The 18,397-nt window shown below is 41.6% G+C and overlaps 1 protein-coding gene across 12 annotated transcripts in view; it reads left to right on the forward strand.

The window, feature by feature from the left end:
• The window catches only part of CHD7 (chromodomain helicase DNA binding protein 7), a 292,592-nt gene that overhangs the window by 96,546 nt on the left and 177,649 nt on the right, over positions 1–18,397 (forward strand). Inside the window, exon 1 of one of the 12 annotated variants that reach the window (XM_053246210.1) lies at positions 5,885–5,908. The exons of the other annotated variants lie outside the window; for them this stretch is intronic. The gene's annotated coding sequence lies outside the window, so the exon portion shown is untranslated. Of the gene's footprint in view, positions 1–5,884; positions 5,909–18,397 lie in introns of those variants that run through there. 12 annotated transcript variants of the gene reach the window in all.

An 18,397-nucleotide genomic window follows, 5' to 3' on the forward strand; every position in this document is an offset into this window, starting at 1 on the left:
GTGGAGAGGCGCCAGTCCAAGAGACAGCAAGAGTTAAGGAGCCGCATGCGTAGAACATTAGGCAAAGCTGCTGACTCAGTAACTCTTAATTAACAGCACCGGGGGTCAGCCTATTTAAGATGCCTGTAACGTAGCTACCCTGCTGATAGCAACAACAGTTTCCTGTGAGCTAATAGGCTGTGTTCGTGTATTACCTTGACCGTGTTTGGACCCTGGGCTGTGTTGACCTTGCCTCAGGATTTCTCTTTGGACTCTAGGATTTATTGGATTGACTCGGACTGGACCTGGTTTGGAGAATTTATTCCTGTTAGATTTTGCTGTTTTTCTTCTGCCTCTGTTACGCTTCGTCTGGCTAGCCTGACAGATTTACAACATAGAGTAAAAACAAAACAATTTCACAGAATAAAAAAGTTAGAACAATTTTATGGGATAAAAACCAATTAAACAGTTTTTAAAGTTAATTTCAGTTAAAAGCCTTATGTGACAGATGTGTCTTAAGGGTCTTCCTAAAAGCAATGAGAGGCTCTTATTTTGACAGGGAGCGTATTCCGAAGCCCCGGGACAGCCACATAGAAGACGCAATCTCAAGTCCTCACCAAAAGAATCGATGGCAAACATAACCAGACCTCCTTAGGTGATCTTAATAGGTGGTAGGCACTCTCTTAACAAAGAAGGACCGACAAGAGGAAGTACGTCTTCATGCACCACATAATTAATCTATATAATTCTTTGTCATGGGATCTGGTAATAGCCACCAGCTTGGATGGCTTTAAAGGGGCCTTAGACAAATTCATGGAGGACAGGTCTATCATTGGCTACTAGTCTGGTGACTGTGGGCCACCTCCAGCCTCAGAGGCAAGATACCTCTCAATACCAGTTGCAGGGGAGCAACAGCAAGAGAAGGGGCATGCTCTCATCTCTTGCCTGTGGGTTCCCCAGAGGCATCTTGTGGACCACTGTGTGAAAAAAGCTCTCCTGGCCACTTCCTCAACCTGAGTAACCAAAGAGAGTTTGGGATCCAGGAGCACTCCCAAGCTATGTACCTGATCTTTCAGAGGGAATATATCCCCATCCAGAACAGGCAGATCTAAACCATCACTTGGGTCCTGAACCCTCACAATCAGTACCTCTTGTCTTTTTTGGATTCAACTTGACTTTATCCTGCATCCAGTCGATTACTGCCTCCAGGCAGGCGTTTAGGGAAGTTATGCAATTTCCTGATGAGGTTGATGATCAGCATATTGATAAGATGTTAAAGAACTTTGGAGACAGTATGAGCCTTGTGGAACTCCATACCTCAGTTCTCACTTTGCCGAGTTGCAGTCTCCAAGCGATACCAGCTTTACAACTGTACTTCAAGTGTACCACACTTGATGTGGGAGGGGAGGCTAGGGATATCTGAACCAGCTTGAGGGTGAACTGGGTTGGGTTGAAGGCTTGATCTCAAGCTGAAGCATGGGGCCAGTCTGGGTTCAAGACGAGCCACATCCCAGCTTGAAGCCCCAGCTCATGAGCTGGCTCTGGGGCAAGGATTCCTCTTTACAAGTAAAGGGTTTTACCAGTACTAGTAATTGGGTGGGTGGGGAGGGGATGCTGTTCCTTACCTGTAAAAGAAGCAAGCTGATGGTTGCAACATCCTGGTGGCAATCATAGCGGGGGATGGTGGTGGATGACTACAGCGGTGGGAACTCCTCCAGCCCTGCTGCCTGCCTCCCAAAAATGCTCTTCATTATCAATAAAAGTAGTAAGCTGATGGTGGCTGCGGGGGGATGGGAGTGATCTTGGCTGCTTGCGATCATGGTGGGAGATCACAGCGAATAGCAACTGTGGTGGGGGTGGCGGCAGGGGCCTCCGAAATCACAGGTGCTACTGCTGCCTCTGAGGCTATAGGGGGCTTGGCTGATTCGCTTTCATCCCCCACCCACTGCCACTTCTGCTGCTTCTACTCCTCCTACTCCTCCTCTTTCAGGCTCAGCTGCTGTGTTGTGTTGGGAAAAGGGAACAGCCTGGTCCATTCCGAGCCCACTTGCCACTTCCTGCCCACCCTCCTTCCTTCCCTGACATAACCATTGGCCAGAAGAAGGTGGGGATAGAAGTAAGCTACCCAGTTGCTTATAAAAGTATATTCTGTCACCTTTGTCACGAAGTTTGAAAAATTACAGTTTTATTAGGCCTAATCAAAATGACAGTTTCTTTTGTGTTCTTTAGAACTCTTTCTCAGGCTGAATGTTAAGGCAAGGGGAAAAAAAGGGTAAGCCTGTGATGATGCTGGTAATTGCATGGTATAGTAGCCTTAAAAGTCTGCAATTTTTAACAGAAGATGAACAGGAGTTAATGTTGATCAGCCTCACTAAGTGCTGGACAATCATCTTAGGTTACACTCAGGACTTCTGAAATGAAGAGGCATCCCAGGTGCAACCTGAGATCATTGTCTAGCTTCATGAAGTGCTAGAAAATCAAATGAATCTGTTTAACTTCTCCTGTATGTCATTTTAAGATTGTTAAAAGTAGCAGATACCCTAGAGTTTGTGTTGGCCGGAATATAGGCATTACTAGAGTTGTGGCTTTGGGATTTTTTAATGGACCAACACACATTTATTTAAGTTGTCTTGTGCCATTGAATTATCTGCTCACATGACTGGCTGAAGCCAGTTTGCACGATTAGCATAAAAATAAGTCATCCACAGCAAGCTGATTTGTTAGGTGGCAGAGTCACTTGACCTGTTGTTGGAGGTTAATAGATTTGGATGTGTTAGTTTGAAAACCTGATCTATTTTTTGTGTGTTTTGTTTTTTGCTCTGTAGTAGTTAAAGTTTTCATATAGGGTTTAGAAAAGTGTCCTCCCCTTTTCTAGAATTAAGAGTACAAATTTATTTAATTATTTATGTACGTTGTCTTATAACTGTGGGCTTGATAAGACCGTAAGTGATGCTTGTTATACCAGCTGTAATAATTGCTGCTAACTAAAATTAGCAGTTAACTGATTATATTGTTAACTAATTATACAGCTAACTGATCATTTGTTAACTGACCTTTGTACCTCTTTGGTCATGGATGTGCATCTCTGCACTAGCAGTCAGCACAGCAATACATCATATTCTCTTCACTCTTTCTCCCAAAACTTTCCCAAGCTGTCTTCAGTCCCCTATCCATGTGACTTGTTCTTTTACACTTGCACTTCAAACCAGATAATTTTAGGAATAGGTATGAGGTGCTGCAGGGATTGTGTTTTCTGCTTGTTCTTCAAGTGGAGCACAATGGTTAAGAGCATGAGCTACCATATTTTGATCACTAGTGATTTTACAGAGTGGCCTTGGAGAAACCATTATCTCAACTTCAGTCCCACATCTGTAATACAGTATAAGGATAATACTTCTCTGTCTGTCTGTCTCTCTCTCCCCCCACCCCATATTAGAGAGAAATGCACATATAAAGAATTGTATCCTTTATGTATAACAGAATAGTGCCACAATGAAAAATATTTGGTTGTGGTCACACTTGATCACAGTCAAGTGATAGAATTCCATTAATGTAAATGGTTGGACAAATATATATGATGCCTTGGAGGGTTGTGGGACTACTTTAAATCTGCTGAAAAGCTCCTACAGAACTTTCCCTACTTCAGACTTCCTGCCTAAGACTCAAAATGCTGGGCTAAAGCGTGACTGTTTGGATTCTATTCGTAGCAACAATGGAATTTGAAATGTAAACTACAACTGTCTGTATCATGTATTAAAGGCTGTAAAAAAATTTTAAGCGGACAATATAAATTTCAATTTTTATTGATTTATTTATATTTTTATACCACCTGATATCTCTTTGTATAAGCAGTGTACATAATCAAAGTAACAACAATTAAAACACCTTCACAGAATAAAAACAGTTAATTCAAAGTAAAACAATTAAACAGCTTAAATTTAGATTTAATTAAAAGCCTTGGAAAACAGATGTATCTTAAGGGTCTTTTAAAAAGCAATCTGAAATGGAGAAGCTTTTGTTTTGACAGGGAATGCATTCCAAAGCCCTGGGGCAGCCACAGATGAGGCCTGTCTCTGAGATGCCACCAGACGAGCTGGCAACAACCGTATCCAGACCTCCCCAGATGGTCTTAATTGTAATTGAATGTACTAGAAGGTTATATTTGATTTTGTAGTTTCTAACCGGGTTTTGAAATGCTTGTTTTTATAATGTCTGATACTAGTTCTGCTTTGCAAATTGTGGGATAGATTAGAAGTACACTCTAGTCATTACAGGTCAAGAATCGCTTATCCAGACTGCTTTGGACCGGATAGGTTCCGGATTGTGGAATTTTCCGGAATTTGGAATAGTCCATAACAGTGAGTTGGAATTCTCACGAGAGCGTGCAAGAGTTCCATCAGCAAAAAATAAATAAATGGTGGTGGCGAAGAGGAGGTGGGAGAGCGGAGGAGGCAGTAGGCGCCGGTGTCGGTGAGGTGGTAGGCAAGCAGAGAAGATGACGACAGTGGCAGGGATGGGTGGACGGCGGCAGCAGTGGGATTGGCCAGGCACGCCTCGGCCGGGCCTGAGAGAGGCTATGGGATGGCTCTTGCCCCGAGGAAGGCATTTTTAAAGTGAGCTGAGGCTTTTTTTCTTTTTTTTTAAAGGCATGGTGTCCGGATTTTAGAGCATTCTGGATTTTGGGTATCCGGATAAGGGATTCCCGACCTATATTTAACAACCTTTGAGATATCTAGAGTATTATTTATACTGTCGCTATCTCTTTATTCCCTAGGAGTGCATCTCTGTATCTCGGATCAAACTTTGTTATGTTAACTGTGTTGTTGGCCCTGACATGCTTGTTTTTTCTTGCTTAATCCTCATCCTGAGTCATGGACTTTTACTCATGAGTCGGACTTCTTACTCAAAGGTAGCCCAATTAGATGCCCTCAACTTTTCCAGTCCACGGCACCAACAACAATGGTATACTTCACTTCAGGAAGTGCAGCGGTGTCCCCCACCCCAAGCATGGTGCCCTGTGTGACTGCATAACTCATTGAGAACGTGAGTTGCTAGCTAAGAAAAACGAACATTTCAAACCCAAAAACTGAGGATTCAAACTTCAGCATCTCAGTTCTCCCCTGAAAGAACACACTGATATTGATCTAAGGGCAATAATTACAGGTCTGGTAGCTGGTCAAGTGCGTTGTACAAACCAGCCTCCCACATATTATCATTCTTAGATTTTTTTGGTTGCTTGTCAGCTGCCTGGAGCACACATTTCATACAATACCTATGTCATCTTCCTATCCAAGCCAAACACAGGTGGCAGTGGTTCTTTTTATTTGTATGTTTTATTTTTTTTTAATTCAATTTTTATACAGTCTTTCATAAGGCATCCCAAGGCGATTTACAAAAATTAAAATACAATAAAACTCAATAAAAATGCATTTTAAACCTTAAAACCAGTTAAACAGTAAAAACCATAAAACACCCCCCCCCCAAAAAAACCCCACTATTAACAAGACGAAACAGAAGCAGAAGAGCTGAGAGACCTGGTTGCCCCTAAGGGGTAAAAGCTTGAACAAATAGGTCTTTAGCTTTTGTTTTTTTAAAGCAGCCACAGATATCACAGCTGACATTCTCTTGGAGAGCATTTCAGAGCCTTTTTGTAGAGCCTGGTTCTTTCTGAGAATGGTTGCATTTCTGAGGATATGTCTGGCTTGTTGTGTCTCATTGTGACTGTATAGGTCAATGCCTTGCTCAGGACAGCCTCTGCCACTTCTACACTGGGGAAAAAGGTTATCCCCCACCACAATCGTCCATGTTGTTTCATGGCTATACAAGCTCAGCACAACATATAGGTCTACTTTGTCTTTGTTTTGATCCTCCAGCTTGATGGAACCATCTTCCGTCCTGTAACCCATGATTTCAGTATCTCCAATGACAGGTGAGTGAGGTTCAGCACACTGTTCAGTGCCACATTCCTACCTCTACATCTTCTTGCTCTCGCCATCTGAAACTAAGCTTCAACTTCCCTTTTGTTGGGTGTATACCACCAGGAAAAATGGGAAAAGACCAGTAATGTTGATCCAGTGATGCTGGGCCAAATGAAGCTGAGAAGTGGATGCTGCCTTTTATCCTTCTGCCTTTGTTCTGGCATCTAAAATTCCTGCTTCTACGAAATCAGATGCTTCTGAATGATTTACTCATTCCAAACACTGATCTGACATTATGGAAGGGGCTGGTAAGTTTCTAAAGAGAGAGAGAATTTACTCTCCTATTGCCAATGACTTAATATTGGGGATGGAAACTATCCCAACAGAGAGAGTCCATGCAGATTGGGATGGTTTTCTTCCCAATTGGCTTAGCACGGGGCTGGGTTGGGAATTACCCCGCTGTGATTATCTGTGCAATTTTGGGGGGTTTCTACCCTGTGTCCTATTTTTAATAATAACAGAAATAGAACTAGTGAATGGCCATACTTTGGGATGTATTGTGTATCAAGTGCAGCTAGCAATAAGAGCATAGCTGGGAGTGCAGTAGTTTTCATGCTTATGCACATTTATGCAGCTGCGGGTAGGAATTTACCCCATGATTCATGATGAGATTTAAATGAGTTTCATTAGTGGGGGACTACAGATTAGAATCTGGAGGGGAGGAGAGTTGCGATCCTTATCTAGATTGGTACTTCATAGCTCCTGTTGAGCAAGAAAAAGCAAATGGGGCCATTAATACAATTAAGATTTCATGTAGTATGACCATACATTCAGACTGATGCAAAATACCTTTTCTCTTTTTAACATTTCTGCTGAATAGTGGTTGTTGTTGTTTTTTGGATGATGCTTTAGTAGTAGTAGTTTGCAGTTTTGGCATTGGGGGAAAATGCTGTTACTGAGCAGATTGATTAAAGATAAATTAAGGTGCGATATGGTCCCAGCAGATTCACTATTTAAAAGTACTTTTCAAACACTTGGGTTAATGAAATAATTGAGATGGTGCCTCTTCTGTCCAATTTTAAATGGGATTGAATTCAAGCAAGTAGAAATATTATTATTTTCTTAGTAGCAACAATGGAGCGGGCCAAACATAAAATACTCTGGGATAACCTAGTGCTTCTCTAATGGTGTAGTTGGAGCTGGAAATTGAAATGGAGGAACTTCTACTTGGTATGTGGTATAGGACTGCATCTGCTGTTCCTGGAATATATTTCAATAGAAGTAGCTGGTGCAAATACACTATAATCTGTTGAATTACCTGATACAAAGTATTTGCCTGATGCCATTCTTGTCCCTCCTCCTTAGCACCAGCCACCCACATAAGACAGTTGAATTTATTTTTGAAACAAATGTGCAGAAATCTCATTACACATTTTCTGGTGTAGTGAAAGGACATTAAAAACACTGGTTCAAGCCTCCTGACCATTCTAAGCAGACCTATTTCATGCCATCTGGGATAAAATGTTACTGTGACATTTGGGGAGAATTCACTCTAGAAAAGGGGAATTGGATAGGAAGCATGGTGCTCCTTCTGCACCTGCTCACATTGTGTAAACACAGCATTTTGAGTTGTCGTCCTTCACAGAGCATGTTTCCTTGAGAGGCTAATTATGAACCCTGTATGGTACAGTCACCCCTCGCCATCCGCAAGGGTTCCATTCCTGGAAAGCCCCACAGTTGGCAAATACATCATTGGCAAGGCATTAAAACCAATGGGAAATGGGATTATGGGAATTGTGATAGCAAAAGATACTTTAAAATAAAGAAAAAATTCTAGAAAATTGGCACAAACAGGCAAAAATCCTTTGAAATTGCCAAGAGTCGGCTATAGGAATGAGAGATTGAACTTCTGGAAATTTTTTGAATCCCAAAATTGCTAAAGGCACTTTTGATTCTCTTCCCCCCCCCCCCCCGCCCCAAACTCTCAGAGGCACTTTAAATCGTGAGGAGTTGGCAGGGTCAGCAAGACTGAGCCTCTGAACTCCCCCCCCCCCCCAACACTAAAATAATCTATCCAACTGTGGATACTTGAGTCGTGGTTGGTGAGACCGGTCACAATTTCCCAGTCGCACATACTCAAAACAGCAATTGGGAAAAGTGCGATTGGCGAGGGATGACTGCACTAGTGTGCCTGGCTAAGTTGTTGAATTGTAAGAAAGACACCAGAGATGTTGTCCTAAAGTGATCTGAAAGGACAGGGAAGCACTAGTATTTAGGAGTAAGCTCACTGTGACTGAGTCCTGAAAGTGAAAGTTGTCTGGGTGTGTCTGGTGAAATATAAGACACAATAACTATAGAATACTTATATGTTTTTCAGTGCATGTAGTGCTTCCTGCTGTGTTTTTTTGAGATACTAGTGCATTACTTGAACTTTTGATTTTCAAATTACCAGCAAACAGTTTCCAACATTCTGTGTTTACCCCTCCCAGTTCCATTTTTCTCTTCCAGATGGCCCTGCATCCGTTTACAGTTCTGATACCCCATATTTTTTGGCCCTGTTAGGCTGTGATAATGTTGTAGTTCTTCTTGTATGGGAGGCCTGATATGATATAAAGTGGTCTGTTTAATTTTGGAAGAAATCTTTCATATGTACCAGCCAATTATTGCTAAACACAGTGTGCTGTTTATAAATAGACCTTATGGTTATGGATATAAAAATATTTACCACTTAAAGCTGGCCTCATTTTCATGTGCACACACTGTCATCTGTGTTTTCTAAATAGCTACCGTTCATAGCTTTTGGTCTTGAAATATTGTAAAAAATCTTGCTACCAGAACTTAAAGCAAATGTTGAGTGTTTAACTTTCCTATAGCTGTTCTGTAAGAACCAGGGCTTTGGGAGTATTGCTAAAAGTATAAAACTTAAAGGCTTTCTTGAATGTTTTGACTGAAAATAGTTTTTCTCCCTCAGAGTAGGAGGTCTACTCTGGCAAAGCCATTTAATGCATGGCCAATTGTCTATATTTATCATTGCTCTCTGTGTATATCAGTGCTCATTATCATGTGCTATACTTTCCAAGTATTTCATTATTCTTAGATTTCTTATCAGTCATTATCTTTTTGCAGTTAGTGGCTGACATTCTGACTAACGAAGTTCATGTAAAGAGGTTCTGTGTGGACACATCAGGAGCCTGCGTGCAACACTTCCAGTCCCATATGCAGGCTTTTGCAGCAGAGGGCTGAGACTTCTGAGCACTACTCACGCTCCAGAAGTATTCTGTATTGAAAGCATGCCATTGAAATATCAGTGATGTGCTTTCAATCCTACAGAGCACTTCATAAGCACAAGCCGTACTTGGAAGACTGGCCCTGGCAGAACAGCATGTGTGTAAGAGGGTTGGGGGGTTGTATATGGGCCCCTGATATATACCCTCAGAGCCTCCTTACGTGCACATGTGGTTAGAATATCAGCCACTGAAAACAAAAAGACACTGGCTGATTAGAAAGCTGAAATAGCAATCCAGACACTCTAAGTATGCTAATTAAGTCATCCTAGTGCAGAAATTAGAATACATACATGCTTGGAAAGTATGACGCACAGTAAACAGGCTCTCAGTACATTCTCACAGAGCCTCCTTATATGCATGCCTTGTTAGGATGTCAGCCAGTATTTTTCAGTGGTCCTTCTTTTTTGCTTGCTTGCTTGCTTGCTTGCTTGCTTGCTTGCTTATTTATTTGTTTATTTATTTATTTATTTATTTATTTGATTTATATACCGCCCTTCCAAAAATGGCTCAGGGAGGTTCACAACATGTAATCAGCATGATCATGCTATCATCTGTAGCCCAAGTTTTCAGAGATGAAAACTGGATCATGTTTCAGAATATGTGCCTATGTAGTCTAGGCACTTTTATTTTTTAGTATTCAAAGAAAAGCTACTGCTATATTGCTTTTGTTGGGTAAGTTTTGTTTCCTGAGTTTTTGTGGAAAGCAAAAGAGATTTAAAGTGGTTAGAAATCCTGGGCTTAAAAATGTTCACATCTTAAAGCTGTTCTTAAAACAGTATTCTTGGACCTCTTCCATAAGGTGTTACACATACCTTGCTTTTCCCTCACTGCTCATCCAATATCTGACATTGGCATAGCTAATACGTAGCTACCTACCCTGTGGTGAAGTTGACTGAACTGGGGAACCCTGGCCTTTCTACTTTTAGATGGATTCTAGATTAGGTTGCCTTGAAATAGCAAGGCATAACATGTTACAACTCATAGAAATTAGGATGTGAAAGAATGCATTTTTGTGCTAAAAACATTCGGGTTTTATTATATTAATTCATTACACTGTGATGGATTAATCTGATGGAAGGTTTTTTAGAGGTGAGATAAATAGATGTTAATAGGCAGCTGCTTTCACTTTTTTGGTTGAAAAGCAGTATATAAATTATCTGTATAATGGGCAGCATTCATACTAGTTAGTCATGGCTAAGCACCATTGAAATTGAGGAGATAAGTTAGTTATGACTAACTTAAGTCCCATCCATTTCAGTGGGACACAGTCATTACTAACTTAGTTAGTCTGTATGCTGCCCAGTAGTAGTAATTTTGAGTGACTTGAACACTCAGATGGGCAGGGCAGCAATGATTAGAATTTTAGCAAATCTACACTTCAATCATAAATCTGTATACCTGTAAAATTATAGCAAACTCAGGAGGGAGTGTCATCAGTTTAAATGCAAAATGAGGCCACCCATAAATAAAATAGTGGGTCCTTCATAATTTGGACTCACTACGTGTGTAGACATGTTTCTCCATTATTTTCTTTCAGCAGTTGTCACTTGCCCAGGGGAGAAGACAGGAGTCTAAAGGAAGAAAAAGTTGGGCAAGCGGTGTATGTTGTGAAGTCTGCGAACAGTTGAGATACATAGAAACTGTCAGTTGAAAGGAGTGGGAGGGGAATTGGCTTACTCCAGCCTCTAACAGTTTATAGAAAGTATTCTGGATTGATAGGTTGTGGGGTGTTAAATCAGAACTCCCTACCCTATACAGGAATGTTTGAGAAAGACGGAAACAACTCTTTCCTACTCACCCGAACACATACAGCAAAAAGATGCTCTGATTCAGGACTGTCAACAAGTTTCAAACCTGACTCTAGTGCTACATAAGACAATATGGGGAAGGCCTCGGGGGAGTGGAGAAGGGAAAAAAGATGTTGTATTTCTTGCCCTGCTCCTAATTTCCTTTTCCTATACTTGCTGTGAAGTTTTCCCACAGTGCTGAACCCAAATGTCTCTTTAGAGCCCACAGGCAACATGTGAAGGCAGTATCTCTTTTCTGTTCCCCCAGCAACTACTATTCAGAGGTAGGATATAGCAGTAAGGACTAGTAGCCGTTGATAGTTATCCTCCCCGAATCATTTAACGAAATGGCCATTACTGCATCGTGTGGGAGAATCTCAGGAATGTGGTGTGGAAAGTGGTTATTGGTGGCTTCAGAAGACATGCTTGCTGTGTGAACCTGCTTTGTACCTGAAATTTGGATTTTTGTTGTTGTTGCGCTATACATTAGTTTACATGTAGAATACTTTGAACTCTATCTGCCATTTTGTTGTCCATTCACCCAGTTTGATAACATCTTCTTAGGGCTATTCATAATCCATTTTAATTTTCACTGCCCTGAATTTGACATTATCTGAAAACTTGGCCACTTCAGTTCTTTCTCTTAAATTATTTATTAACAAAGTAAAAAGCATTGGTCCCAATACTATATCCTTGAGTACCTCACTTCTTTTATTGGGAACATTGTTCATTGATTTCTATTCTGTTTCTTGTTCTTTCTTTCTTCGTATTTATTTATTTAACATATTTTTATACCACCCAAAACTCATGTGTCTGGGCGGTTTACAACAAGCAAACAAATAAAAAGTTAAAACATTAGTTAAAACAAATGACAACAAAAACTTAACAGTCATTAAAACAAAATAAATGACATAGTAAAACTTAAAACATTAAAAAAACTCAAATTCTAAAACATTTTAAAACTATGCTAAAACTGTTGAAAACAATATTTAATTAAAAGCCTGGATGAATAGGTGCATCTTTAAAGACTTTTTAAAAAGTTGTCGGAGATGGGGAGGCTCTTTTTTCAGCAGGGAGCACATTTCAAAGCGTTGGGGCAGCAGCAGAGAAGGCCCTTCCCCGGGTAGCCACCGGACGAGCTGGTGGCAACTGCAGATGGACCTCTCGTGATGATCTCAATGGGGGGTGGGGTTCATAACGAAGAAGACGTTCTCTTAAATACCCAGGGCCCAAGCTGTTTAGGGCTTTATAGGTTATAACTAGCACCTTGTATTTTGCCCGGAAACTTATCGGCAGCCAGTATAGATCTTTTAATAAGGGAGTAATATGGTCTCTCCGAGATGACCCAGAGACAACCTGGCTGCCGCATTCTGAACCAACTGAAGTTTCCGGACTACGTACAAAGGCAGCCCCACATAGAGTGCATTACAGAAGTCCAGTCTGGAGGTTACCAACAGATGTACCACTGTTTTGAGGTCGTTTATCTCAAGAAACGGACGCAGCTGGCGTATCCATAAGTTCTATCCTCTTGATCCTTAACTGCTTAAATTCACTGAAGAGCTTTTCATGAAAGAAGACGTCCCTTTTCAAAAGTTTGCTTTCCTGAATTCATTTATCATGGAAAATAGGGTTGCACTGGATAGCCACGCTCCACATCTAGAGTGAATACCAGTGGGCATGTCAGCAAGGTCCACATACTGATGTGTTCACTAGCAATTCACTCTGGATTTCCAAGCATTCAGTGGTGTCTGTACAGAACTGCACGGATGGGTAGCGTTCCACCGCACAATTTGGAACCCTGACTGGATCTTCATTTCTCTGGTTATGCCAGCTATATCTGTATTCGTGCGTGCAACAAGTGCTCCAGCTTCTCCACCTTGTCTCAGAGGTCGCTTGCATTAATGTATAGGTGTTTATATTCTGTTGAACAATGAAGATATCACCCATTTTATATCTGAATGTGCAATGTATGAAGACGTTTGTGAAAAAAATTTCCACCCATTGTTAGCATCAAAGACAGGATATTCTTCCCAAGATAAATGGTTGTTTTTGTAAAAGAATGCTGCAAAGCACATTACATTTAGTGCTGTTGATTCATTCCTTGATCACATGAGGGGGTTGTTAAACTGAATCAACCCTCTGCATGTGCTCCAAAACCCTGTGCCAGGTGGCGTTTATTGAAATTCGCCCCATGTCTTCCAGCCTTCTCCTTGTGTTATATGCAAAATATTTGTTATACCTAGAGTATTGTTGAGCTTCAGCTTAACTTGAAACTCCTTTGCACATGTCTAAAACAAACCTCCTCTATGGGAGTTTGTCTTTTTGAAGAAAAATTGACAAACTCTTCATTTTTAAGTAAATGGCTCGGACTGCAGTCTTTTAAATAATTATATATCCAGTTAATTTAAGCAGGTGTAATGGAGAGTGATATAGAAACAATGGTGCAGTACTAATATGGGCAGGCATGATCCTGCAATTTGTATGGATGGGAGGTTACAGTTAAGAACAGAATACAGTATTTAATAACTAGCTGGGCCAGGTGCAGAACATCTGCACCTCTAGTTCGCTGCTGCTGCTCCCTCTCCCCATTTCCCCCCACCTGTGCCATTTCCCCTGCCCGCCGCCTGCCACTGCCCTCCCTGCCTCCCCGCCGCCACCAGCATTGTTTTCTTCCTGCCTGACCCTGCCGCCTTCTGCCCGCTGGCTGGCTGGCCGACCGGCTGCTGCCCTCATTCGCTGCCATCTTTTCTCCAGGCCCAGCTGCCTCGGCTGCCATTTTCTTCCCTCCTGCATGTCCCCGTCACTATCCAGCATCTGCTCGCAAACTCTTGCGAGAGCTGCCAAACATGCAATTAGCAACAGGTACACCTAAGGGAAATACATATAGATAGATACTGGGTTGACTAAGCATAGGACTGCACTTTAGATCAGCTGCAGTGGATATCCAAGTTTGAGGGTGATGGCATGTTTAAAGTTATAGTTGAATACTGCTTTTAGAAGTAACCAAGGTTCCAGAATTGCTGGCTCAGTTCACCAGCCAGACAAGATATTTTACTTGTCAGATTGTTACCCGAGCAGTGTTGGTAGATTACTTGTCTGGACTTTTTCCACTTGTCGACCATCATTTTTCACTCATCACAGACTAGTAGACTATTGGATTACTGGAAGTAACTATAAAAAGTGCCTTTTAGTTCATTATTGGTATTTGTTTGCTTATCCCTTGTTTTTTAAAAGTATATTTGGAATATTGTCTATTTGCAATATTCTTACTATTACCATACATCTTTTAATATGTTTCAGAACAGACATTTATCTAGATCTAATTTATTCTCAGTTCAGTGTAATGACACTGGCTAGGTCATAGAGAGAGCCTACTTTACAGCCATCTCTAAACTGCTACTACTACTACTTCCACCACCACTACTACTTCCTTTCATCCACCTTAACCCCCATTTGAGTTTAGAACAGTAATGGAAGCCATTATGGGTAAAAGGTCTCTGACTTGGTTATTCAGCCTCTAAAACCTGTGACTTTTAAAAAATGCTGCCATTAAAGCTCTAGTAGTTTTGTCATAAAACAGGTATTCATGTAAAATTCATTCACACAAAAAATACTGTGCCTTTGTTATCTTACCTTAGATTTCTGTGTTTGTTTTCTGGAAATTAGTAAGCATGATTTACTATTTCTATTTTAAAGCAGCAAAAACTTATAAAAAAACCTTTTGAGTTAGATTTTCATAATGCATCTTTTAATCAGGTCTAATTGGTGGGAGATGGAAAGTACTGTCTTGCCCATCATGTCTGGCCACAGAGATGATGTCCCTTATTTTAAAGTGCAATCCACTTGCACTATCAGAATGTCATTAGCTTATTTTTTCCTGTTGTGAAATAGTTACCTAAATAACCAAATAGCAGTTGATACAATTGATCTTGTTTCTGTATTCATTGCTTGATATAGCAGAAGTGGACATTGCTTAGTATAGCTGGAAGAAGAAAATGAAAGTGAGGAGGAAATTCAAAGAACACAGTGAAGGTTAAATTTCAAATGTTGAAAGCTTCTTTGTTCTGCCTCTTTCCAATACACCACAGCGTCACATTAATTAATCATGTTGCAGCGAACAAACAAGGTAAAGTGTCTGTAGAACAGCCATGGAATTGAGAGCATCTAAAGAACTCTTAGCTGCCTGTCACATATACTATGCATTCTGATTGTATAATGAGAATCCTTGTTCACAGAAGTTACTGTGCCCACCTTTATCATGGATTTCCATCCATTAAACTTCATAACACTTACTGCCCTTTGCTCATACTTTATTGGACAAAGCTTCTGTAGAGTACCAAATGTGCTGAAGCGTATGCCTCTGTATACCAGATTTCAAGATGCTCCCCCCCTCCTGTGACTTCCCAGCTTCTATTCTACCTTCTGTGGTTTCAGTAGCTCTGGGCATTGGGCAAAGCAGTATAATAGAAGTGTATGGTCAGCTGCTTAATGCCCGCTAGGTGCATGGATTCTAAAATTGGAAAAGCATAAAATTGGAAAGAGTCAAGTCACTCCAGTTTGTATTGAAAGCTGAGTGCTTGTTGCTGAAATTGCTAAGAGGAATGCAGAGAATGAGGGAACTCCTTAAGCTGAAAAGATGGTGAAAGACAATGCAGGTATAGTGCCTAAAAGGCACAGGGAGTGTCAAAGAAGGTGATAGCTGTGGGTATGAGAAGATGTGAGAAAAATTTGGTGCTGGATGGAAACAGCTGCTATGGCCATTACTGACTTCAAGTATTGCTCAGAAAGCAGACATCTTTATAGTGCTATCATATGCATGCTTAGCTCAAAAATGTTTCAATGTGTTTGAAGCTTACTCTAAGACAGTGGTGTTTAGGATTGTAGCCTTGGACCCTTGAAAAACATAATATGTAATAATGGAAACTCAAGAATCCATTTCCTAATGATTCTCCTATTTAGCTGAGGTCTATTAACTGATACTTAAAAATTTACCCTCCTCTTGGAGGACAAGTAAACAGCTTAAAAACAATGGATTCCCCTACTCTTGCCCATTCCCCAATCTGCTAATGGGAAATATATCCAGTTGTTTGACAGTGGATATAACTGCCCAGAGCCATTTTTGGAAGGGCGGTATAGAAATCTAATAAATAATAATAATAGATGGATATCTCAATTGACTTGACAGTTTTTATTTTGTTGCTGTTTCAAGGAAGGAATTTCTGTTAGCCTAACTGTTTCACATTATCACGTTGATAATCTGCCATTAACCGTGAAGTAAAAATGTTAGGTCTGTGGAAGGACTGTAAAATTTCATCCTTTTGGAAACTTGTATGACCTATGAAGATGTTGTATGTTCTGAATTAGTCCATATGAGTTACATTGATGTTACTCGTTCATGGATGGAATAAAAAAATGCAGTTATAAGAATTAGATAAAAATATAAAGTCAATTGAAGTTGCTTATACAGCTATAATGGTAGTTCTTGCTTGTTTCTGTTAAATCTCCCCCCCCCCCACAAGGTGTTTAGTAGTCATTTTTTAGTGTATGGCTAAATTGTATGACTTTTTCAGAGCCCTTTGCATGTGTTTATGCTGAAACTTGGTTTTACATGCCTTTCATTAGTTCATTCTATAAATCATATCCTGTAAAAGGATTTAACTTGCTTAGTATCTCTTTAAAGAGACACTTTAAAAAGCTGAAGTTTATAACTTCATTCGGAGAGTTGTACATTTTTACTGATTTGAGAGCCATACCACTAAATTTTGATGGAAATCGTTGGTCAGTATTTTAACTGTGTTAAAACCTATTCTCTTAACACCCCTTTCCCTCTATGAGCTTCATGTACATTCTTCTCTTTCCCTCTGGATCATGAGGGTTTGCACCCCATCACTTTTGCTTCTCTCAAAGGTGTCGTCTCAGTGAGCAGCAGCTGTGAAAAAAGCTAGTTCCATGCTAGGAATCATTAGGAGGCGGGTTGAAAATAAAAATGCTAATATTTTAATGCCCTTATACAAATCTACGGTGCAGCCACATCTGGAATACTGCATACAGCTTTGTATCTGAAGAAGGATATTGTAGAACTGGAAAAGGTGCAGAAGAGGGCAACCAAAATGATCAGTGGCCTGGAGCACCTTCCTTATGAGGCTAGGCTACAGCATCTGGGACTCTACCTTGGAAAAGAGGCGACTGAGGGGAGGCATGATCGAAGTGTATAAAATTATGCATGGAGTGGAGAGGGTAGACAGAGGGAAATTTTTCTTTCTCTCTCACAACACTCTAGAACCAAGAGTCACCCCATGAAAGTGACGGTTCGGAAATTTAGGACCAAGAAGAGGAAGTACTTTCTCCGCTGAAGTAGGTGGTCACGGCTCACAAAGGGTTAACTTGTACTCCTTGCTCCTGATAAGACAGGAAACCTCAGGTGTTTTTCAGGTAGCTGAGGTCTGGCCCCCTTCTTCCTGCATGTTCAGGTGCGATTCCCCAGTTCCTTCCTGTCTTCACTCCTGATTGGACATGCACCTGGGCTTCTGCCCAAAATCCAATCTACTTTCATCCCTTCTTACTGCTGAGCTTTCTCTCTTTATCTAATTGACATGGACCTCTCATAAGCTGGGGATACTTTAGTAGGTTTACTATCAGAAAGCATTCAGGGGTGGGGGGAGAACGAAGGAGGGCAGTTAAAAAGAAGGCCGTTAAGCAGCGGCACCATGGTTCCCCTCACCCATGTGGCCAGGAGAGGAAAAAGAAATCCTGCAAATCAAAGAAGCTCCTCAAAGAAAAGAGTGGAAAAAAGAATCAAGCGGCCATGCCTGTTCTGCAGCAGAGTGAGAGAATCTTAATTCAGGCTGTTTGCAGCGACTCGCTGCAGCAGCCGGGAGTCAGAGGACTACAAGTAGCTGCGGAGAGCGTGGCCCTCTCCCCCTAGCCCCCCCAGCCCACCCCCCAGTCTGCCAACTCTGGGCAGCAGGGAAAGGGATCTCTTCCTCGATCTCCCCTGCCCATGCGAGACCCTCCCTGGGTTCCTCCGGGCATGTGGATCCCTTGCTGCCACTCCCCCTTCCCGCTGGGAACACACAGGGTAGTGCCGCTGCAGCCTTTATTATTTCGCCACTGGCGGCCACGGTGGCAGGACTGGAGACGCGCCTCTCCCCCCCCCCCCCAAGTGACCTCAGAGTTGTGTTGGCAATCAAGGGTGGGCCCGATTCCCTCTCTGTGCCGTTGCTCAGCTGTTCAGCAGTGGAGCTCAGGCCCGCAGTTTTTCCGCCCAGCCGTGCCACAACGAGCAAAAATGAAGACGATCACTCCTTTTCCAGGCTGCTTCATACTGTGGGTGGAGAGGTCAGAATTGCGGCGCCAGCTCTCTCAGCACAGGCAGCCATGGACTTCAGAGAGCCAATCCGCATACCGCGCCGCTTTGGCCCACCGT

Source organism: Hemicordylus capensis, chromosome 4 (assembly GCF_027244095.1).
Source record: "Hemicordylus capensis ecotype Gifberg chromosome 4, rHemCap1.1.pri, whole genome shotgun sequence".
NCBI lineage: Eukaryota > Metazoa > Chordata > Lepidosauria > Squamata > Cordylidae > Hemicordylus > Hemicordylus capensis.